Below are 26562 nucleotides of genomic sequence, written 5' to 3'. Positions count from 1 at the left end.
TAGGTCAACAGACAAGACAAACAAGACGCATACAGGGGCAGTGTATGACATGTGTGGGGGGGTACACGATTGACGGGGACAGATGTTTGGATATCCAGAGCCCATGAGCCCACAGATGGCAACAGTGGAACTGATATCCCCACCCATGGGCAGTTGCCACTGTACCTTCACTGCCCAGGATGGGGCTGTGCTGGGGGCTGTGTAGGCCGGGCAACAGGCATGCCTGTAAGTTGTGCCACCTGTGCCTCAAGCTGGCGTAGGGGCCCAAGAACAGATTCCTGGATTTCCCTACGCACCACAGTCCAGACGCTATGGAGGGTGAGTGGTGGTTCTCCTCCGGCCACACTTGCAGAGGGGGGATGAGCCCCATCCCCTGCAGCGCTTCCACCTGCAGGTGGCACAGGGCCACTGGAGGAGGGTCCAGACTGGACACTACTGCCAGGTGCACTCACCAGCTGAGGTGGGAGAGGTGGGTCCGCTGGAACCCGCCTTCCCTGTCGTCCTATGTTTTGCATTATGTCATGACAGTTTGGGTTAGTAACATACAATACCATTTGCAATTAGTTGTAACAGCATGCATTAGTATTCCCATTAACCAAACACCCAGATATTCACACCATTGAACAGCGAGCATAACACATGCACAATCTGAACAGCAATACACAGTCCAACAACATGCAGGGTTGATTGATGGCAACAGGCCATCAGGTTTGGATGTATGAACAGGGCAGATGCATCAACGTACATGCAAATATGTATGACCCAACAGGACAAATGTCCAGGGGTGTTAATTGTGATTGCACATACCAATTTCATGTGGAATGGATTATATGTGGTTATAGGGTAGGGTGAAGAAAATATAATTAACACCTTCACATACCAATACATATACTGTGTATTTCTAATAGCTGCAGATATATACACACTACAGTTCTACCTTCAGTTTCCTATGTGATAACTACTTCAAGTTGGTGATAGGAATGTTACTGCTACATCAATATACATTTCTATTTTTATTCATACACGTTCATATCTGGCTCTGTTCAGCTACATCATCCTGCTACATTTGCTTTATATAGCTATAGACAACTATGGATGTTTGGTATTTCAGACAATCATACTATCTGCATATTGCAGGCTGATTTCAACATATCCAGATTTTAGGTACACATTCCAGCTGCAGGAACATTTTGAACACATTTTGCAGTTTGGTTCTGCTTGTCACATTCATTTCATTCTGTACTGACTGCAGTATACTTTATTCAGGAGTTATTACTACTTTATTGGTGGATTCATAACTCTTTCTCACACTCTCTCACTTGTTTTATTTTTACAATTCAGGATGGTACTTACTTCTAGGCTTTATTGACATGTTTTACCTGTAGTTATTACAATCCTTTCCAACAGTCTCACGTCTGTCATGTTTCAGTATTTCAACAGGGATATATTTCACACATGTGATTTGCTCATCTTCTGCAGCTGTACGTTTCAGACTGCTGCAGGTTGTGTACTATTATATTACAGGTGGGGCATCTTTATTTCAGACTTTATTTCAGACAATTTCATTTTTCTGTTTGGATTACAGACTGCAACACACTTTTGTAATCAAGCAATATTTGCAAACACTCTTACACTGTTACTTGTACATTTTATTACTTAGTGACTACACTACACTCTTTTGCTAACTGTCATACTTTTATATTTATTTACAGTTACAGGGAGAGGATTACTGACCTGCCTGGTGGCGCAACTGCACCAGCCTATCGCCATAGGCTCTGCGGTTTGCAGAACGGACACCTGCAGCTGTAATATAAATAAAGTAATATTGGAATGCACATCTCTGTAATATTAGCTACATTAATTTCTTACATACATAATTAAATGTAACTTACTCAGTAGTGGGGCGTTGGGCATTTGCTGGGCCACCTGTATCCAAAGGTTCAGTTGGTCCTGCTTACATCTCTTCAGGTCTGCATGGTGGTGACGGACCTGCTCACCAGTCCTTGAAATCCCTGTGGCACTGGTGAGATCATGAGCCAACCGGTCCCACGCCTCAGCCCTATATACTCCCCACAGGACCTGGCCCTGCATGAGTTGGGCCTCATGATTGTGGACAAGGAGCCGGACCATATATCTGGACTCCTCAACGCCCCACCTCTGTGCTCGGAAGCAACTACCCTCACCTACTCCTGACATTCTGGCTTTAAGTTAGTTCTACAATCGGTTATGCGGTGTATTCCCGCCTATGGGGCTTATATATGCCATTTTTCCCACACTTATCTGTGATTGGCCATTTCGGAATTGTATCAGCTTCACAAAACCTGCTTTGTCATGCTCCTCTTTCTATTCATTCCTATATATTTGCTATTACTGCATTGCTAAGTACAGCTGTCATGGCTTAGTGGTTCAGTACCTTGACTATGGTGCATGGTATCCTGGGTTCGACCCTGGCCACTGCTTTTTATATTTTATGACTGTCTAGACAGGATAGGGGGTGTGTCTGTGTAAGGGTAGTTTTGTTACAGCTTGCTCAACGTTGCCCGTCGGTTAGCTTGTTGGCGCGGTGCGCAGCTCCGTGCAAATGGGTTACTTTGGTTTACGCTTCATTTGGCTGTCAGCACGCATATTACGCTCAGCTCAGCTGGGGGCACACAATTTCAGCGTGTTAAACCACTGCTCACCTATGGGCACTGATTTTGCACCTGTTGGACCATTGCTCACCTACGGGCACTCATTTTGCACCTGTTAAACTACTGCTCACCTACGGGCAGATGCACTCAACTTGTTAAACTATAGCTCAGCTATGGGCACATCTGGCATTTTTTATTATTTTGTTATCTCACATTTCTTCTAAATAAATGTCCTATTTCATTACATTTTACATAAAATATAATTTTATATGTGTACATATATGTCAGGGACTTGTTTTGTGCTTATTTCACTATAAATAAAAATTGATGTTGGGGCGCTCGAACCATGACTGCCTGCTCTTCAGCCGACGTCTTCACTGCTATGCTATTGCTTTTTGGCTTACTTTGCATAGTTAGTTCTTATATGCTTTTCCACTTACTGCTAACTGTGGCTGAGCTACGGGCACGCCCGCGCAAACGAGCGCACTCACGGGCAAACATCTTTACACTTAAAAAAATATAACATGTTCATTTATATAATTTTATGTTCATAGTCTGTGGGGGCATGTGTTGTGTTGTGTTTATTCACATTTCCATGTACTCTGTCGTGGGGGTTTACTTTGGGCACTTTTACTCTTCTGGGGGCGTGTTCGCTTGCAGGGCTCGGCCTACGGACACATCCCCTACTGTCTTCCACGGACTGTGTTAGCCTTAGGTGTGATTCAGCATGCCCTCATGCATATGCATGACATGCTGACGTCACACCGTTTAACTGCAGCCTCCGTGTAAGCCTTGTATCTCTTACAAGGAGGCTTCGTGAATCCTGCCCTTGGATGCCATCTTTGTAAAATTTTCCCAGTTTGTTTTAGAACGGTTCAACCAGTTCTGTGTTATATAAAGCTTAATTAGCATAAACAGAGCAATCTGGACTCTCACTTCATTAGTGGGAAGGCCCTTTTAACCCACATGCAATATAACAAATTCCCATGAAAGGGTGGATTTCCCATAACCCATTTTTTCCAGTTTAATCCTAAGTGAGTTCCATAAGCTCTGTGCATATTTACAGTGCCACAGGTTATGCATGAGGTCAGCTGTCATTGTGGGGCAGAAGGGGCAGAGAGGTGAACTATTTGGAAAGAAGCTGTTAAGATGCTCCAGGGTATAATATGCATTATTATTTATCATTAATTGTGTATATAGTAGTTTCTTGAACGGGGCAAACCTGGTTGTACTATTTATTGCTTGGGAGAAGTGAACCTCTGTCATTTCTGAGTTTTTGTTTCTCCAATACTGTGCAAATGTAATAGAAGATTGCTATTTAATGGTTGAGATAAAGCTGTATGTAACTGATAACATTTTCTTTTTAATTTTTAGACACTTCAGGAGGGATAGGGCAATGTTTATTTCTTCCTGAACCTCATTAGGGAAATTACCCAAAGTATATACTAACTCTTTGATTTGTCTCAGAATTATTGCATATTTTTATTAAGTTAAAATTTTATTTTTATGTCCTTTAGAGAGTTATCCTTAATGGCATAGAAATCCCAGACATTTAAGTTTTTAATTTGGGGGAATTGGTCAAGATTTATCATTTTATTCTTTAATACATTTTCTTAAGAAACTATACATTGCTTTACTAATAGATTTTTTGTGATACTTTTTTAAGTTTTAGTGAACACAATGGCCACATGACTTTGTTTATCTATACATGTATGCTCTGCTTAATGTCCAGGTTAGGATTTATCCCATAGAACATTAAGCGATGAGGATATTAAGTGAATACTGTATTCTTTACATTATGCTTTGCTTAACGTCCTTCTGCTCAGCATCCAGCGTTTACATATGCTTAGTACAGAATGGATATGAATGCAGTCAGATGTTGTGTGGAAGGACATTAAGTGGCACACACCTGTATAATAATAATGCAGGCAAAGTGTTTTATCAATTTGCAGAATACATGTAAGCTGATGTATTATACAGCAGCATGTTCTGTACTTTGCACAAACAATGCTTCTGAGTGTGCAGCCCTATAGCCATAATGTCAGCTTGATGTTGTTTTTGTCATTCTTGCCCCACTTCTTGCTTATTATTAGTCCCATCATGATGACCTAACCAACTGTTCTATGTGTTCCTCCATCACAGAAGGGTGGGCATTAACCAGGAAGGGCCATTATTTAGACAGCAATCATGGGTGGATGATTTATTTTTTTCTTTTTATGAATTGTCCTGCCTCACACTGTGCATGTCCCAGTCAGCTCCATATTACAGGGTGCAATAGTCATTTCTGTCAAGAGCTTAGTTATCCACATGTATGAGTAGTCTAACCCAACAATACTATGCTGTCTCTCCAGAATCTAAAGTCCCTGAATGCCTGTCATATATCCACTAGGGATGCTTCACAGAAATAAGGGCTCAGACATGTGCATCATCCATCCCACCTAAAGACAGTATACCCAGCAAGTCCCATCACTCCTCTCTTTTCCCATGATTACTCCATTAGGCATCCAAGCTACAATTCCAACTTTATGTGAGTCATAGTTAAAGCTTTTTCCCTATATTCCCTCACAGCTGACTATCTGTACAATAAACATTGCAGCAAGCTATTAGGATGTCCACTCTGGAAGCTGCACAGAATGGCTTAACCATTGCAGTAAGTCTTGTATTACCTGTTTTCTTGTAATTTGTCAAAATACTGTGAACACAGAGTCCTATGCTTACAGAGGAGACTGTTTAGCATATACCATGGTCATACCTGGTCAGTGATTTACAACTATCAGTGGGGGCTCTGTAATGGACATCTGCCTTCATGTGAAGACAGAAGTAGTATCCCTGTGCTTTTATGCTGCTGCTACTATGAGATTTCTGACAACTATGCTGGAAATGAGAATGATTAAGAGTTTATTTTATTCTTTCTTAGATACCTGTTCAGTGGTATCTTCAAATGGAAAAGAGGGTCACAGACATCTCTAAGTTTCTACAAAGGAAGGTTCATCCAAGAGATATATAGAGAATGGAAGATTCATTGTGTTTACTTTTATTTGAGATACAGCCTGTGTGTTTTTAGACTACAGTAGGTTGAGAAGGAGGCACCTCAACTTCTCCAGGAACAAGCTTATGTACAATCTCTCACAGGGCAAGTACCAGAAGAGTAATCACTAAATTTCATGCAACATAGATCTTGCACAGTAGAATATGCCTGTCAATGATAACATTTGAGCATGACAGTCATGTGTTAACCTCAGTGCTTCCACCTAGTTATTCACATAGAAGACCTGAGAGACCCCCATCATTCTGGGCAGTTAAATTCCTGAAAGCTCACAAAAATAGCCTGGGATGGGAGTCCTATGTTTTGAGAGTACCTGACCTGCACCCATGTGTGGTTAGAAACAGATCTATATGACTAGCCCACAAAGAATTGTGTTCTAGTTAGTAGATGAGGAAATGGTAGCATCAACACCTTGAAATGGATTGCACAGGTTGTAAGCCAATAGTGTACCTTCAGCATGTCATTTTGTCTTCTGAAGCACAGTATGGGTACAGTCAAGAGCTCTCAGCAGCAAGGATTCAGTACAGCATCTTTATGGGCAGAATAATGCCAAAGAAGCTGAAAAGTAAGATGTACTAGATAGAGGTTCAACCGGTACAACTGTATGGTATAGAAAACTGGGCAGTAAAGGCAGAGCAGATGAAGAAGCTAAAGGTGATGGAAAATAAGTGCCTGAGAAGGGTGGTAGGATGCACACTGTGGGACAGATGAAGAAATGAGGACAGATGAGCAGAAGCCAAAGTTACTCCAATTGCAGAAAAGATTAAAGAGAACATGTTATGGTGGATCGGACATGTGAAGAAAAGCAGAAGACAATCTGGTGAAGAAGATTTGGGACAGACAGGAAGAAGATAAGAGGAAATCAGGATGTCCGGCAAATAGGAAGATGGATTGTATGAAAGAAGATCTGCGACAGTCAGGCATGAGTGTTAAAGAAGGCAGGAGTGTGGAACTGAATTGAGAGAGATGGTGACAGTTAATCCCAATTCCATATAGACAAAATGGGAAACAAGGGCTGATGATGATGATGATGATGATGATGATGATGAATAAGGAAATGTAACTATGGGATTTTACTCGTACATTTCTAACCATATGAACACATAATAGATGTGTTTGCAAGACAATGACATCAGGACTTTTCACAGAAATACATGAGGAAAATGTCCCAAACTGCACCAGTGGCAGAATGAACAAGCAGACACAGTGGCTAGGTGTGCTTATGTTTTCAATAAGTGATGCCTTGCAAAGTGCCAGAAATAAGTATATATATATATATATATATATATATATATATATATATATATATATATACATACATATATATATATATATATATATATATATACATACATACATATATATATATATATATATATATATATATATATATATATATATATATATATATATATACATATACACCTTAGCATGGAAGTAACAGAACTACACACAAGTAGCATAAATAAAATGTCGTGCATCAGCTCAATTCTTGAGATTACAAAGGAAAGTGAAACAACACATACAAGTAGAGGAATAAACATAACTAACAAATACAATACTCCTCCCAATACATGCAAGAAAGATCAGAGACATTTACCAACACTCATATATGAAAAGAATACCCCGCTGATTTAAATTAACTGCCCTATTTAAAGTAATACAAAACACATTACAGATTGAACAAATCCTAGGTTATGTGTCTAATATTGCACTTTAGTGAGGTAAATAATACTGATTATGGATATAATAAATAAATATTGCACTTACTTGGAATACATGTAAGTATGGATTCACTTTATATCCTCAAAATACTGAAATATCGAAATTCAGTATGTCAATGATATAAAGTCGAATCCTGAAAAGAACGAAAACTCGGAAGCACGAAATTCAAAATCTTGCATACTGGAGATTTTGAATTACCACTTCTGGTGTACACAAGCACACACCTTCCTCCCCACACACAAATACAAGCTCTGTCCTACACCACCCCCCCCACTTAAATATTCAACTCTGAGGTCGCACTACATACAAAAACACACAAAACGCCACCACACAAGCTACATTCTCCTCGCACATATACATCACAGTAACAAAACACACCAACACATACCACAGCCCCTACCCAAAACCCTTAACACATAAACACTTACCTGAATACATAACACAGTGAAACACCAGAAGCGCTAATTCAAAATCTCTGGTATGCGAGATTTTGAATTTCGCGCTTCTGAGTTTTCATTATTTTTCAGGTTTCCACTTTATGGGCTCGAAATACTGAAATTTGATATTTCAGTATTTTGAGCTTCTAAAGTGAATTCATAAGTATATATTGCACAAATAAATAAAAATAAAATAAAAAAATAGATTACTGTATTTAAGAAATTTACTCTAATATGGAATGACCAGAGTGAAAAGAATAGTTAATTATTTCCTTTCAAGTGCTATATTATTTAAGGAACAAAGGAAACAGAACCACGAGTATTAAGTTAACTTGCTTTTCATAATTTTTTAAAAATTTTGATTGAATGGCTTTTATTTTATTTCAAAACAACACTTTTAGATAGTATTACTTCATTAAAATACTCTACCTATACAATATATCAACTTAATTAAAATTCTTCCTGAGAGATGTGGTATTTTTAATTAATATGCAGTTTCACCCTCTGACACACACAATAACAGAACATGGTTAACCAGATCTTGTCATGCTACTACGTGAGGTAAGAACTTAGGAAGGTTGCCCAGAATAACCAGTCTCAGTGCTTACCCAGTAAATTAGAAAGTAAGTTATCCAACTTATCAGTGGGAAAAGGCACTCTGATCTTCGGGGTTGCTTTTCTCTTTCAGATATATTAAAGATAAAAATATTGGCAAGACACCAGATATCTTTGTGAGCACTGAAAACACAATGATCGCAGGAGTGGTTCATGGATTTTTTTTCCACAGATATGTTAACTGAGGGTGAAGGGATACCTGATTATAAGAAAAACAAGTTTTAGTCCTTACTGTGAGCATTATTCTTTGTTCTTTGTTCTCTGCATTTGGAAACAGACTGTGTAAAATTAAGGATTATTACTTGATCATTCTTACGCAGCTGCTGACAAGGCATACCAGGGAGAAAAGTGCAGAGACATGAGAACAACAGTTCATTATACCAGTGCCAAAATTGCCAGTGGGTCATTTTCAGTGTGTCAGGTAGGAAAGCATACAGTCTTTGAAAGCAAATAGATATCAACCAAAGAATGCTAAAGAAATCATTGATATAACTTGATAGAGGGGGACAATTCATGTGTTTGAAAGAGCATTAATGTTATCATTAATTCTTTCAACTCTTTCATCATGATCATGAGCAGACATCAAAGGGCCATGTAGTCATGGATAGTAGGTGAAGACACTGTGTGTGAAAGTTAAGAGCAGTTACATGACCAGTTGTAAATAATCATTAGCTTGCTTAAGAGGTAAGATGATATAAGTATTTGGGGGAAGCATGTTGCAGTACATTGTAGAGGTCATTAATTTTCCCTTTCATCATAGTCATATATCAAATAGGTGTACAGAAAGTATCTATACTTTGAGGAGACAGGCGTTGTAAGAAGACAAATTGCATTTGCATAATCACTGTTAAATTATTATTGATACTGCTTACTAGATAGTTTGTTTGATGGAAAAAGTTGAAATACATTACTGTGGCAACTGTTTAGATTTTTTTTAACCACAGTCAGACAGCAAAGCTGCACACAAAAAGGGGTTATATTTAGGAAGGCAGGAGGCTGTTACAGAAAGCTAAGGGCAGTTGCAAGATCATTGATAAAGGATAACTGATATGGTTTGCCAGGGAGGGGCCGTGTTTGTGTCCGAGAGTAATATGCCACATAAATTAAGGTGGCCATTAAGCCTTTCACTTTTATCACATTCAGATATCAGAGGTATATAGAAAGTTTTTTATCATTTGGGTGGTGTCTGGAGAGAGGCAGTGTATAAAATCAATAGGCATTTGTGTGATCACTGTTAAAAGAATAACCATGTGGCTTGTCAGAGGAGGCAGTATATTTGCCAAAGAACAAAAAGCTGAAGAATACTGCATACATAGTTTTTTGACTTTTACCACAGTCAAGCATCAAAGGACAGCAGAGGACATGATTATTTTTAGGAGCCTGTGCAGTGAGCATCTGTGTAAAGATGATAAATAAACTAAACAGTCAACTCCATTTGTCTGGAGTGTTGTGAATATATGTGTTTGTGTTGGAACACGTAATGAAGTACAGTAATAATTTTTAAGAGAGTTTGTATAGTATAGGAGATAAATCTAGTAACTGTGGCATTTGGAGAAATAAACATAGATCACATGTTTTGGTCTTCAGGTAACTAAATTACTATTTATATTTCTCAGCATACCTTCTAAAATGTCTTTAGGGTTGGTTTAAAATAAACATGTACATTTCCTTTTCTGTCACTTGGGTGAACATGTAACACATAAAATCAAATCTTCTTACAGGCTTCCTATTGAAATGTCAGCACTTGAAATGCCGAGTGTTCAAATACAGAAAAAAGATTGAAAATGCAGATGAACAAATCTCGAACATTGCTCTTTTTATTTAAACTTCTTTTTTTGCAGGGGGCAAGACCCACTGTACCCCCATTGTGAGGGGAACCACCATGTGAACTTATATATACTAACTCTGAGATCACCATACTGGAGAAAAATGTATATTCTGGCAAATGGCCTTCTCAGACTAGGTATATGTAAGTACAATTTTTGGCTATTCAGACTCATGCTTCAGAACTTGCTGAAATGTTTCTGAAAATTTCAAATTTTATACCTATATGTATATAAATATATATATATATATATATATATATATATATATATATATACCATAGAAGAAACCATATTAATATTAAAGGGTCCATTCAAGGGGTTTATAGGTTTGCATTGACATTTTGTCGATGATTTCTTTTTGATATGGGATGCAACCTTGGATGAACTGAACTTATTTTATGAGTATGTTAATAGTTTCACCAGTTTTCTGAAGTTCACCATGAGTTTTTTTATGATGAAATTGATTTTTTAGATATTAACATGAAGAGGAACAGTAGAGGTGAGATTAACAAAATGGTACAAAGGAAGAAGTGTAGCACCAATAATTTATTAAACAGAAAGAGCATGCACCACTCACGTATTTTTGGCAATGTTGGAAAGGGGAGAGGTATGAGAGTCTCTATGTTGAGTGAATAAGATGAAACTTTTAGACAGGAACTGAAGGAGTTAGAGACAGTTCATTAACAGAAGTTACAGTTCAAGGAGTGTTAATGATATTCTGACACAAGTGAAGGGCATGAGGCATACTGAGGCTAAACCCTATTTGTTAGACAAAAGAGGGAAGGGTAATTGTGAAAGAATGGTTTTGATGAGTAAAAGGGCAACCAGGATGTCAGTTCTATATTCTAGGAATATGAAACCAGTATAAAGATATATAAAACATTTTGGCCAATTCTCCCTGTGGATGAGGGAATTAGTAGGATTGTAGGAACCAACCCCAGTTTATTTTAAAGAACATGAAGTCCGTGAAGAGGTTATTATGCTATCCCAAGGGGATAGGAGTTGATAGAAGTATAGACAGTGTAAAAGTCACACTACCTTATTCTAACTGTAATTTTTGTGGGTTCATTGACACTTCCGGAGAATTTTTTCATTCAGATGTGAATAAGAACTTTGCTTTCAAGGGTGAGGACAACTGTGACACAAAGCATATAGTTTATTTGGCCCATTGTGTGGTATGTAGGTCATTTTATATAGGAAAAACCAACAGAAGATTAAAAGATAGAATAAGAGAACATCAGTATTAAATTAGTAGTAAAGCAACAAGTAGTGCTTTAGCGAAACGCGTCTTTACACAGATGGATAATGATAGTACATACCAGTTTAAGTTTTTGGCCGGTGGAAAAACAGTAATAGATGAGAGAATTGGAGATGTTAGGAATAGGACAGATGTCAATGACACTAGATGGATAGTGAGGATGAGAGCAAACAGTGGTAAAGGCCTGAATGACAAAGTTCCTTTGAAACCTATTTTGAAGTATAGGCCCCTATTCAGATAGACCTCCGTTTAGTTGTCGATAAACAGCAGAAGAAAGTAAGATGGGAAAGGAGCAGTCCAGATTCAGATCAAGATGCATCACAACTGACTCATTGTTTGCAGTAAGACAGATAGTGGAGTGGAAACTATAAATAAGAATCTTATTGGGCATTCAAAGACTTGGAGAAAGCATATGACAAGGTCACAAGAAACCTGATATGGGCAGTCCTGAGATGGTTTGAAGTTTTTGAAACATTGGTAGAATCAGTGCAGACTATCTACAAGGACACAATGACACAAGTACAAACTGTGATCTTTCCTCACATAAGGGATTCCCAATGGGAGTGGATATATATCTGGGTTCATTTCTGAGCACCCTGCTGTTTATACTGGTGATTGTCTATATTAGCAAGCTGGTCAGAGAGGACAGATCAACAAAGTTGATGGATGCAGACAATGTGGCATTGCAAGCATGTTCTTAATAGGGAGTTTAGAAAATGATAAGGGAATGGAATATAAAACTGGAGACATATGGGATGAAACAGCACAGACCATTCAGTTGCCACTGCAGTAAATGGGGGACATCAGAAGAAACATAAAAGTGAGGTAGAAGAGAAAATTGTGGAATATGTAAACATATTCAAATATCTGGTAAAGGTGGTTGAAGAGAAGGGAAGACTGAATGAGGAAGCCAACGTTAGAATCAGAGGGTCTACAGCCCTTTCAGAGAGTGCCAAATGATAAAATAAATTTGAGCAGAACAACTTTATGTTGCTAGTGGAGTCTTCTTTTCTCTGCAATGTTCTTCACTTATTAGAATATATATTTAAGTTCTGTTAGATTGGGTGATATCCACAACATTGTGGGTGTTGTGGGACTAAAAAAAAATAAAATAACTCTTTCTCCTGCCTTTTTTATGATTGTTTTGATCAATCAGCACTCAGTGAAAAAGCTGTTGATCAATTGACATGAATCCATATACACACGTATATGATTTTATAACATAAGAAGGAAAAACATTGATGCACTTGCCTATGAAACAGATGTCTTGTGGTCTCTGAGCATATTGAACAGAAGAGTTACAGCATTGCATGAATTGTGACTTGGCATTCAGGAATTCAACCTTCAGCTCTTTCATTATCTCTCTATCTACAACATGGTATACAATGTTTTAAACTGAATATCCAGATTTGATTAAAAAAGGTATTATTTTATTAGAATAAGCTAAATTAGTACAGATATATAACCCTTTACTGATAGTGGTGCTTAAAGTATACAAAGAGTACTTTCTACTAATACATGTTCCACCAGCAAACTGACATGGCCAATATGTGTCCCTATCACTTCGTCGAAACCTGAGTTCTCCAAATCCCTATTCATTAAATTTAAAACATCAAAGATAATTTCAGTAAACACTTACATCTCTGAAATAATTTTCTCAGGGAAGGGACTTGTCAGCCACTGTTAGAAATTTGCCCTTTTCCCCAATGTAGTGTAATTTTGGAGTTGGTATATATAATTGCAGGAGTGTGGAGGGTGTCGGGGAGTGAAGACCCCAACTTGGTGAGTTACAATTATGTAGTTTGTCTTACAATCGCTGTGGTGGCCAAGTCATTTTGTTTTTCTCTCTAGGAAAACTTTTCACTGATGTGTTTGCTGAAATTGTGTTCGATGTTTTAAGTTTGATGAATAGGGGTTCGACAGATTGAGGTTTAGATGAAGTGATATACACCTAGCCTATATAAAGTGCTTGGTTGCCAAGTTCCAGTATACTGTTCCCATTATGGAACAGTTATCGACTTCTACTTTGGGAAGGAGATCAATAGTACAGAATATATTTTACTGAGCTGTAAGTTCATAAGGAAAAAACATATTTCAGCAGATGATGTACTGTTTTTCATCCTACATACATGCCATGATAAAAACACCAGTTGTTGTGGTGGGCAATGTGGATGTTGTCTGGTCAAATTCTCCACTGAATTGCAAATAAATCAGTAACTGTGCTAACTGGGATTCTTGTATATATCTTATACTTTGACATCCTTTTATAATTTCCTGAAAGTAAATTTATTAATAATTAGTTTATTCTATTGGCATTCTTAACTCATTCAGGCTTCTTCTCTGTTATATGAAAGTAGTTGCATTTTTTTTTGTATCCCAGAAAACAATTGATTGACTTTATTTTTGTGTTCATCCTATCTACAAATTCACCCCCTGGACTGTATTTACCTTTAAATTGACTTTCAGGATATATTGCATTTGCTTTTAAAATTTGTTGTGGTCTCTGGTCAAAGGCCAATGTTGAAAAGTGTCCTTGAACCAATTTTTCTACTCAGTTAACAAACACATACATAAAATAAATAAGTAAATAAATAAATAAAACTATTAGAAACATTTTTCAGACATGCATGGACGTATGTGAGATTGTGCTAGCAGGTGACAACTGGAATTAGCTCATGAGTGTACTGTATGATGGTGACAATGCAAGTATTTTATTTTTAGTATTCTACAAAATATTTTGAACAAATACAGATAAATTACTATTTATAGTCAGATCATATTCAGGCTAGAGAGGCATTTTGAAATTGACAATTTATGACGTTTGTTAAAGTCTAAGCTTAAAATGAAATTGTAGCAGACTATAGTCATTATAGTAATGAATGGACATGCTGTTAAAACACGTGCATTGTTACTGGATATTCAGGCATAACAGGACTATGCATTTCTTTGTTAATGTAATATTATTTTTATTTGTATATGCTGTGAAATAAAATGGCTTACAAATAATTATGCTAACTAAAATTCAAAACACTGGTAATCCTCTGATTTTTAAGCTAAGAGCACAGTCTAAGAATATTTTATACATAATTGTCCAGCAACACTTCCTGAAAATTGGGAAAGGATACATTACTAACAGAAGCTTTCATTTATAGGAGAAAAAACAGACCCAAACAATGTGTTACCTTGGAACAGTTACCTTGAAAATGGTTGATAGAAGAACAAGCATATTAAGAACTTATTTCTTTCAAGAGGCTTACTAGCAGTAGAATGAGTCTGATACCTGACTGTCTCATACACAAACTTCTGTAAGGCAACAGGATAATGAGCTTCTGCAAGTACTTTATACTAATTGTCTTTCTTTCAGTAATCTTTTGAAAGTCATACAATGGTTTTCACATGCTCCCTGTCTTGGAAAGTTTAATGGATATTTTAATACCTGCAGCTCTTGGAGGCTAATGCAAAGGGAACAATGATTATTTCAGCTAATGATTTCTCACATAAAACTCAAAGTACTGATAATAAAGGCCGTGTTTAGCAAAAGTGAAATAAGATACCTGTTTATCTTTCTAGAGTATTCTTAGCTGATTCCAAGAAAATCTCCTTTTATACATACATGTCTGGGTCAGAAAATCGACATGTCACTGAACTGCTGAACTTGAATATGAATTAGTGATATAATTGGTACACAACTGACACAAGTCTTAACAATACTTTTTCTAGAAAATGCTATTTCTACTGAAGTAAACAATAGAAGACAAAAATACAGAATTTTCATATGATATGGAAGGCGTAAACCTCCTTTATTTTGGCCAGTAGGGCTGCCCTTCCCCCCAGCCCAGTTCTGTATTCTGATTAGTTATGAGAATGATATAGGACAGAGAAATAAACATTTCTTCTGCACCATTTTTTACCAAATTTTTGTATCTCATCTGTGCAAATGCATTTTTAAGCAATAACCCATGGCTGGGTGTGGGTGATTCTTGATTTACCCATGGCTGATGTGGTTTGGTTATGGTTACGCATTACTATTGGGTGTAACCAAAGCCTGCATACTCATTGAAGTACCTAAGAGATGCAATCATGCTTTACTTTGTTGACTTTTACCTGTTTCAGTTGTAACATACTGTATGCTTACAAAGGTAATGATATATTAGAAATATGTGTTTTTCAAATACTACACTCATGTGTCTATAACTTTGAAATGTTACATTGTTACTTTCTGTGGCTGTTAAAGGGTAGACACAAAATTACATACTTTACTGGGTATAGTTTACTCACTATGTTTATGCATACTTTCTGAAGTGTGCAATATCATATTTAATTTTACTTTGTCTGTATATTGTATGCATTGTACTTGCTGATCAGAACTATTGTCAGTGGGGTTTTGATTTTACTTTTCATCTGCATGTTCTTACAGAACACTAACTGGACATTTGACTATTTATTGAAGGTCAATAGATGTATGCAAAGTTAAAGAGGAAGGGGAGGGAAGCTCCCTATCTAACCTGATGTCAGAGAATCTGCTTATTGTTGTTGATGACGGTGATCAGCACACATCATCAATGAATACAGTATCTGTCAAGGAGAATGAGGACAGGATCCTCTACTCAGACCTGTGGTCACCCAAGAGACAGACATCACACAGGAAGAACAGGTTAGTGCAGGCACTCACAGTCAGGGCATCATCACCTATGGGCCAGCCATCCACATTTGCTACAGGGCCCATAGTGTGGAGGCTTGAATACATGGGTGAGCATGCAATTGCATATCAGAGACAAAGGGCCGTTAGCCTAGTACACACTTATGAACCTATAATCCTATGGGTACTGCCATCCCCTGAATAGCTGTGTTGTTGGATGCAAATAAAATGCATTTGCAGGGTCATCATAGATAGCAGATTAGCTAGGGTGAGGTGAAGGGGGCAGGTTTCCTAGGTAGAAAGTATTAGGGGATGTGATTGTCAGATTCATTTTTTTTTTAATTTCTCTCCTCAGATAATCTTTTTTTTTCTCATGTCAAGACATGAAGCATTGTGCTTTAGGACTTGACACTTCTCCTTTGTAGGGTTGAACACCAAATTAGAGAAGATAACGTTTTTTTTTTGTCTTCAAGTTTGTGCTGAGAGGCTCAGGCATCAGCTCAGGGAGCAGAATTGGGTGCTAAATGAACTAGGTATGGCTCTGACCTTGATGGTATAGGCATGTATAATCAGAGCGTTTGCAAAATTGATATGATAATGGAGGCTGTATGGAGTGATCTCCAACAGTGCATGTCCTGCATGTGTGACAGTTTTGATAGACTGAATCACATACTGGCACAGGTCATGTCCTCTCATGTTCACATGATGCATGACAGGCTTCTTCCATGTAGTCGTTCCACTGCTGCTTCCAAATGTAAGCCATCATGGCTGTGGATATCCAAGGTTATGGTCATGCAGTGACAGCACATCAACAGCAACATCAAGTGTGGAGGTGCTTATGGGCAAGAAGGGGAATCTCTGGATTCATGGCAGTTGTACTAGTGGCACATCCATTAATGGCTGATGATCGTGCAGCTCATTTACATCTTGTCAAGGGTGTGTTATTACCCATGCACCTCCTGATAGAGTGCATCTTTTGTGAGTGGCACATGCATTTGGGATGCCCAACCATCTACCATACATGCTGTGAACCTGTCTGCTAATCATGCCACAGTGCTGTAACTACTGCTGTAGCATAGAGACATACACCACTACATCCCCCACTATATCTGCTGTACAAATTAGCCAGCCTATGCATGGATAAGCACAGTCTGGTGTTGAGTTTGCATGCACCACTTATACTGTAGTGTATATGCTGTGTTATGGGCCAAAGCTGTATTCAGGATGCTGCTTCTTTAACACTGGCATGGCATGCTGAACCCACCTCTGTCCTGCACATTCATCCCCTGCTGCTGGCTCCTCCACTGACATATCATTCATATCAAACTCCACCAACTGGTGACCAGAAGATGTCCCACCTGCATTGCACTGACTGCTTAAAGTATAATACTGTGTAGCATTACACTCACTGAAAATAGTTCAGTGCATGTGCCATGTTCATATTGCAGGGCAAAAGCAGATACACCCAGGCAGTGAAAGCATGACTTCAGCAGCACAAACACATGCTGCACAATGACTCTGGTTTGTAATATGGCATGGTTCTTTGTCTCAGTCTATGGATTTCTGATGAGGATCATCTGCCAGGGCTGCATGGCACATGCAGTATTACCAAAAAGATGCCCCGAGGAAAGTCACTCCTCATAAAACATTGATAAAGGCCACCTGTATGTCATTTGCGGGAGTCATGGTAACTGCTTGTGTGACCTGTAGACACCTAGTAGATGATACACTATGCATTATAGAGCAGTTGGCAATTAATGGAGCGATGCCCTTTAGGGTCCACATACCTTCCTCCCAGGTCATTAGGCAGGGCCTTGATTTCAGTATGGGTGTAGTAAATACTCCACAGTATCTCAGGAAAGTGGGCTATATCATTGAAGTCATACGTGGCATTAACTCTCTCCTTTGTAGTATGTGAAGGGCACATATGCACCCTCACATGATGCATCATGGCCTTGAGAAACTAATGGAGTATTCTCTAGGGACATGCCTGAGATACTCCCGATGTATCTATATTTAAATGGTGAGGATCCCTGTAGCTATAATATGAAAAGCTACACATACCTTGGTATCAGCTTGGATAGACAATCCATAACTGATATGGACCAGTAGACAAGACTGAGGCATGTCCTCTAGCTTCTGCATGTTGTCTAAATCTACACGGTACTGGTCCATGATGTTAGTGTCATGGAATTCATGAAATGTTAAGTACGTCTGATGACATGGCACCTCTGTTTGTGACTAGCTGTACCACAGTGGTTTATAGTGACTATAATAGCCTGTTGCATATACACATTAATTAATACTGTGACAACTGCTAGCATTTTCCATGATTCTCTTGCACAACTATAGATATTTTGCTGCAATAATTACCACTGATGTTAGAGAACCTTTTTTTGATTTTCATACATTTCAGTACTGCTCCGCCATCTTGTCTTAACCTCATTTGCACACAGAGCCTCTAATTTTAACATTGTTACTCATTAGCATCTGCTTACACAGCAATTAGCATATACCATGAGCAGCTCTACTGCTCCACACCCACTGCTCATGCTGAGTGCGTCTCTGAATCAGATACACCCTCCACCATGTATCACACACAATTGCCACATCTGCCAGTCACAATGCAGCTACTAATTTGGAATTCCAGGGCATATTTGCTCATGTTATTGTCTATTAAAAGAGAGAAAGAAGAAAATATAAATGATGGGGACCATGCTTTACTGCTTTACTGACATATACAAGTTAAAAAATAACTGAGGAAAATAGTGGTTGTGATACTAAGAAATGGAGCTACCAGTAATATCTGGGAAACGCCACTGTGTCTAATAGTGCAACAGAAATATTCTGTTAGTCAGAGATATGTAAAGCTACACTGATCAGCATCTACTTATGAAATCATTATCATGTCTCTGAATTCACCACTTGCCCTGTTAGATCTAACTATGTTAGCACCCCCTATCAACCCATGGAACATGATGCTGTCCATAGATTGTTCACAACTAGCTGCAGCGCAGCAAGCCTTTTGATTGGAAACTGGACACCAATTGTTTTAAAAAGTTTGTTTCTACATTCCATTAAATTATTTAAACCGAGTTTGCAGAAACAGCAATTTTCCTTATCTCTACGTTTTGGACTGCTATGGCTTTTAGCTGTTACATTATTATGCAGTTTATGCAGTGTACTTACTTTTCTGTTTGATAGTCTTATAAAGCTTTTTTGCATTATATAATAATGCACTATAAATACCTTTTGCTTCTATATTTATTTATTAGCATTTTCCTATTGCTTGTGAACCTTTGGGACAGTGTTAACGAATTCTGACTTGTTATAAATTTAAATTTGAAATTTGATTTTGAAGTACAGCCAAAAGAGTTGGTGAATATTAATAATCATGTTTGTGAAGAAAGATACTATTTATATTAGTGTTGGTCTCCATTATCTGATTATTTAAGAAAACGTTGTGTCAAGAATGCCAGCTGATGAGATGTTTTCAGTATTAGATGCCAACCAAGGTTTATGGACAGTTATAGTTCCCTTAATAAATCTCAAAATTATGTAGCTTTAATATGATGGAAGATACTGATTCCATAGGTGTCCACTGGGTATTTCATCAGCATCAAAAGCATTGAAAGAGTTACTAAACTCAGAGCTGAAGATTAGGAATTTGGAATGAATTGAATATAGATACTGTTGACTACGACAGCATAATTTCATGTTCAATAAAAGCAAATGCAAAGTACGAGTGACAGACATGTCTGCAATGCATAATGCAATGTCAGAAAGTTGGAAACTTGATATGGAAAAAAAAAATTAATGAGTTGAGCAAATGCCAGGTCAGAAGGCAAGCAGACATTACAGTGTTTTCTTGTCATGAGGCACTATCTTGTAAAATTTTGTACCTACCATGTTCAAATCAACTCTGATTCCAAGAAGCGTTTAGCTTCTGTAGAAATGCAAGATCATTGAATAGACCAGAACAATACATGGAGTGCTCCAGAAGAAAGACACGTATTTTGTTCAGAAAGTTGGATTTTCATGTAAATATCCCATAGCAAACTTAGTATAGTCTTAATTTATAGTCACCAGTGTAACATAATGCATGCTGTCCTATGCATGAAAGTATAAATATACTTTATTGCTGTGAAAAAGGAGAATGTTATATAAGAGTAGATAACATTACATTAGTGAGCTAGCTAAATGGCTTGCATATCATATGGTGCATAGCTCTTCCAGATAATTCACTTGGAAAATGAACCTTACAGAAATTATATCATATCACTTGTTTTTAATGCTATTTATTATGTATTAGGTTTAGGTACATGAAAGAAAAATGGTAACTTATTTTCCTTTATTTCGTTTAGCGAGGTGAGTATTGGGAAAAAGCTATATGTTCTTTATAAAGAACTGCAATGCCATCTGTGTCCCAAAATTTATTAGCATAAACTCTTTGTGCATTTGTGCCCTGTCAATTTTTATTGTAAATTATGTTGGAAGAGTCACTTCTTGCCTTGAGCTATTTGACTTCTCAGAGTTTTCTGTTCAGGCAATTAAGCCAGGTCTACAGCATTCTGTTTAGACACTTAAGTCTGAATTTTGTTGTATAGGCTACACATTTATTATTTAATTAAGGAGTTTAATACTGCACAGGTCCATGAACCCTGCCCAGACACACAAATCTCACCAAATCTTGCAAAAAATAATATACAAACATGTTCATAGGCTCATACATTATTACTAGGCTAACTGCCCTTGCGAGCTATTTAAGCCTAGCCAATTATCCCTTGTGACACTCAAACCCTGCACCCAGGACCCTGTGGGAAACAGTCAGAGTAACATACCACTAATGCCAAATCAGCTGTTTTACTGAATCCTCTGTTATCAGTATCCATATTATATACAGGTCATACCTCAAGCCTCTGTAATCAATATACATATTATATACATGTCATACTTGTAATTATACAACGACCCACCAATTAATATTCCAAAACGTGCAAATCAGAGTTATAGTAATGGAAAAAGGTCCGGTCGCCCAGACTTTTTCCTTTAGTATAACTCTTTTTTTTTTAACAGCAACGGAGAACGGGTTAAATGAGGTTAACATAGTGAGACAGCTTTTAAAAAAAGCAACAGAGCATCTCCGTTGCTTTTTTTAAAGTTGTCTCGCTATGTTAAACCCATTTAACATAGCGAGACACTTTAAAAAGCAACGGAGATTTTGCTTTCTCCGTTGCTTTTTTCAAAACTGTCTCGCTATGTTAAATGGGTTTAACCTAGCGAGACAGCTTTAAAAAAAGCAATGGAGATTCTCTGTTGCTTTTTTTAAAGCTGTCTCGCTATGTTAAACTCGTTTAACATAGCGAGACAGGCTGTAAAAAGCAACGGAGATCTTGCTTTCTCCATTGCTTTTGCCCACAGTTCTGATGTACTGCATAAATATACACATGCGCAGTACATCAGAACTGCCGCAAAATACCCAGACAGCTGCTGAAGGGCAGCAAGGAGGCTTATACAATGCCATTATTTAAGAAAAGTAATTTTTTTTTTCTTAAATAATATCATTGTTTAATAGCAATAACTCACTTCTGGGTGTGGGTAATGCTGGATTTACCCACGGTTGGCTTTGTTTGGCCACTCGAGCTTTTCCCTTGTGACCAAACCACACCAACCGTGGGTAAATCCAGCATTACCCACACCCAGGCGTGGGTTATTGCTATAATATACAATTGCTAAACCATCCTATCCATAACAACACCCAACATGGCTTTAGGCCAGCACACAGTACAACAACCGATCTTATCTCTTTTACTGATATAGTCAACAAATCTAGAGACTCCATCCAATAGACCTCTATAGTACTACTAGATCTCTTAGAGGCCTTTGACATGGTCTCACATGACAAACTTCTTCAGCAACTATCATCATTAGGTTATTCACTAACCTCCATGCTATGGTTTAATAGTTAGCTATCCAACAGACAACAGTGTGTAAAGTGGCAATGTTGCCTATGTCAGAATCAGATTAACAAAACTGGTATCCCACAGAGGTTCATTCTTGGACCCCTCCTCTTCAATATCTTTATCAATAATGTACACAATGCCTGCCAACATAGCACATTAATCCAATATGCCAACAACTCCTCCATCATTTCCTCTTCTAACAAAATTCCAGACCTGTTGCAAAAACACAGAATGCCTTTACCTTAATAGAATCCTGGCCAAATGATGCACAGTTACTGCATAAGCCTATCAAAACAAAACTTTTACTTTTAGAAAAGTAAAAACAAACCACCAATGAGCTTGACTGGGAAGCCTTCACAAACAATAGAACAAAGTAACAAAAAATGAACAAAATCCCAGTGACAAGGCTGAAGTAAAATCTTTTAATAAAACCACAAAATAGCAAATAAAAAAGGTAAATAAAAAAGGTCAAATAAGCGTGAAAGCGCTCACCTTTTTATTTGCTATTTTGTGGTTTTATTAAAAGACTTTACTTCAGCCTTGTCACTGGTTTTTTGTTCAAACTTTTACTTTTCATCATCTGAATTGAAAATCTATTCCCATAACAATATAGATATGGAAATCATAACAAGTGCTAAATTATTGGGTATCATCATAGACAACAAACTTACATTTGACAAACACATACACATTGCTATTAAAAAACTCATTTCAAACTAGGGACACTTTATAGACTCAAAAACTTTATGGATCCAAACACCAAAATGACACTAGCAAATACCTATCTGATCCCCTCTCTACTCTATGGTGTTCCCATTTTTACTAATCTACATGCGACACTCCAAATCAAACTTCAGTCTTGTTATTACTAAATTACTGAATTTACTACAGGCTCGTCATACTGCACCTACCACTGCAATGCTCTTAAAGATCTGAGATAGCTTGAATTCTCCCACTCTCTTGACTACCTACAACTTTCAATTACACAAAAACTAATATACAAACCTGATAGCTGTCTTGCCTTAAAATCTTTTCTGCATACCCCACATTCCCACCAGAAATTTTCACTCTGCCAACAAACAACTTATAAATGTACACAAACCCAGCAAAAGAACCGGCCAGTGTATCTACTCCTATGCCATAGCTAAACTATGGAAATATTTACGAAATAGTATTACTAGTATAGATAATACCAAAAAGTTTAAGTTTACACTAAAAAACTACCCATTCAACTCATGGATCTACCAATGCCCTGCAACCAACATCTAATCCCTACATTCCTATGTTTCTTTGTTCCTTTCCTCTTATCTTTCTCTCTACCCTCCTAATCCTTCTACTAACTTTATTTTTTCTCCTTTCTCCCAATCAGATCTTTCCCTATCTGTCTACAGTTCCTTTCCCACTATTTCTTAACTTCCTAATATAACACATCACACAATCTCCCTAACAACCTATCCTTACATTTGAAACATCACTTTACTTCTACCCTTTTACTGCTTTCACTTGCACTAATTTGCTTAAAGATTAACCCTTCCTCTCTAGACCCATCACATGTTTATGTTTTTCCAATGCCTATAAAGCTAACCTATTTATTTATAAGTTTGTGTACAATATAATTTATCTGATGTTATTTTTTTTTCTATCCAAAATGTTAATTAATATGTACTTTCTCTTCCTCCTGTTGTACCTTATTGATTTATCCAATGCTATTTTTAATTTGATGTTATATGTTGACTGGTATTGTCAACATTTTTAGTCACTGTTGGAACTTTTCTCCACAGGCCTCCACTGAAAATGGTTTTCTGAGCCAGTTGGACTTTCCTAGTTACCAAATGTCAATAAACAGATAAATCACAACTGCAGACTTGTTTGTTTAATATAAGTTATCATTAAGGACTTCAATACTGCATTGGTCTGCAGTGGTCTAAACTGAGTTCGGTAGCACCACTGCTATCACTTGGATTGTTTACATAACTGTTTTTTTTTCTTCTGATTATATGACTAAATGATCAATAATATTTTCTTATTGTCCACAAATACTACACAAATATAAACAATTAACTAAATCTTGCAATGAAACCACATTTTTTCAATAACTTCTGTAAAACATGCGAACATCAATCCTCTGTAGTCAACATAAAGCTCATATAAATGTTATACATAGATAACAACCATAACTGAGAGATGTGTTCAATTCTGCTCACATAGAAAATGCAATTAAGATACCATGCTTCTCATTCGAAGCATATACCACTCACTCCTAATTCCAATATAACATCAAGGGCAGGATTTAAGGTTGCTCACTCCTACCTTCCCAATTGACCCAGGAAAGAAATGGGGGAAATGGCAAGCTCACAAACACAGGCCTATGCCCAAAATGCCTACATGACTGCTTAAATGGTTGCTTATCCCCATACATTTCTTTCCTCACTGCATTCCATAAGATAGTTATTAAGCCACTTTAGCATTAGATACCATATCTTTTTTCCAATATTTTAATACCTTTAGTGACATATCACTTATGGCATAGATAAACATAGTTATATTAATGAAAACAAACCACATTAACATGTTCACTGTTACAAACATTTATATATCACAGATATTATTCTATACATATATCATCAATCCAGCTTTACATAAATAGCTCAATTCTTGTCTTGCCTTAGACCTCACTCCTCCTCCAAAACATTATTCCGCATGTGTTGTTCCCACAATTTCCATTTTTTTGTATGTAATTTGCTCTTACCCCTTTCTAAAAATCCCACTTCCATTTATTTTATCTCAGTTCAATATTCACAAATTCAAATATGGTTGGTTAAGACTTTGACTTCCATTTTTTTTAACTGCTTTTTGGTAGCCAGCAGAGTTAAACTTAACATGGCCTTGACATGTCATTGCAGTTCAGATTATGTGTCCCATTTGAAAAAATAATTTATTTAGGTACATCCATTTGCTCTCCCAATATTTCTGACAGAGTATTCTGTAGGGATTTTTTAAGTCTACCAACTTATTGCAATCCCAAAAATATGTTCCCAGTTACCTCTTCCTTCCCCATCACACGTCCAACATTTGCAGTCTACCAGAGGAAAACATTCTTTGCAGTCTTCTTGGGATATAAAATACCTAAACAAACACTTCCAAGCAAAAATTCTAAATCTTTTAGACTTCCTTGCATATTTGAAAGCCACACATAGGTCCTCCCATTGTTTCCATGTGAATTGCTTATCCATTCTCTCTTCCCAATCTTTTCTAACCTCCTCTGATTAATTCCTGTAGTTATTGTGAAATATTTTATATGCCCTTCTAATTATACATTTATTAACAGCAGTTTTTATTCTAGATTCTGCTAAAAACTCTATCAGAGCAAGTATTTCACTTAGGATTTCATTATACCTGTTTCTTTTGCTATACACTGATATCAATCAATGATAGTTAAGGCAGTCGCTAGACTGTGGTCCAAATGTCTTCTTGGTCTCTTCTCATTCTATTACATTTCCCTCTCTATTATTTGCTCCCAGTACCTAGGTCCCTTTGCCAGTTTTACCCAGTAAATTCCAGACCCATCTTGCCTATTCTCTTTACCCCTAATTACAATTGTCTCTGTCAGCAGAATCTCCTTTCAACATCCTTGTGTTGGCTTAGTTCCTAGAATGCTTTCTGCTATGTTCTGGCTATAATATTCTGTTTGACTGTTTAGCCACCATCTCTTTAATTAAAAGGGACACGTGGGCAATAAAAACATCAAGCACGACTTCACTGAGCTGCACCCCATTATCTCAGTAACACATAGGATCTGCATCACAAAAGCCACGATATTCTAATACCATGATACCTAAGGATGTGGCAGCCCTAGCAACTCTGTGATTAAAAATAGACCTTCTTGCTGCTTTGATGGTAGCTACCTTAACTACACTTCCCCATATCATCCTAAAAAAATAGCAGACCAAATAATTACAGCCCTCCCTCCCAGAAAATATTGCTGCAGTAACAACAAATCATTTGCTATTGATGGCAGTGACCAGTACTTTGTAATAATGCCCATGTCATTACCTCCCAACTGCACAATAACTGTCTTGACCTGTAACTTTTAATTGCAGTTCATCCCCAACCAAAAATAGCGGACTCCATAACATTCCTCTGTATCCTTAGCAATATACAGCTCAGTAGGTGGGGTCAAGGTCCAAAAAATCCACCAGGTCTAACATGCTTCATGATTTAATGTATATAAGAATGACCTTTGATAAGGACCTGCCTTTGCCCTCAAAAATACAACAAAAAAATAATTTAAATAACTTAACTAATGTAGGATATTCCTACTGTCTTAAATAAGCTTTTAAGGCATCAGAAATCCTGTTAGCCTGCCATTTTTTATTCACATCAGTTGACCTGCCTTAATAAGCTAAGTCAAATATCCGACCAG

Source organism: Protopterus annectens, chromosome 7.part0 (assembly GCF_019279795.1).
Source record: "Protopterus annectens isolate FY-2018-M chromosome 7.part0, PAN1.0, whole genome shotgun sequence".
In the NCBI taxonomy this organism is placed as follows: Eukaryota; Metazoa; Chordata; order Ceratodontiformes; family Protopteridae; genus Protopterus; species Protopterus annectens.
Note: the sequence above shows the minus strand (reverse complement) of the source record.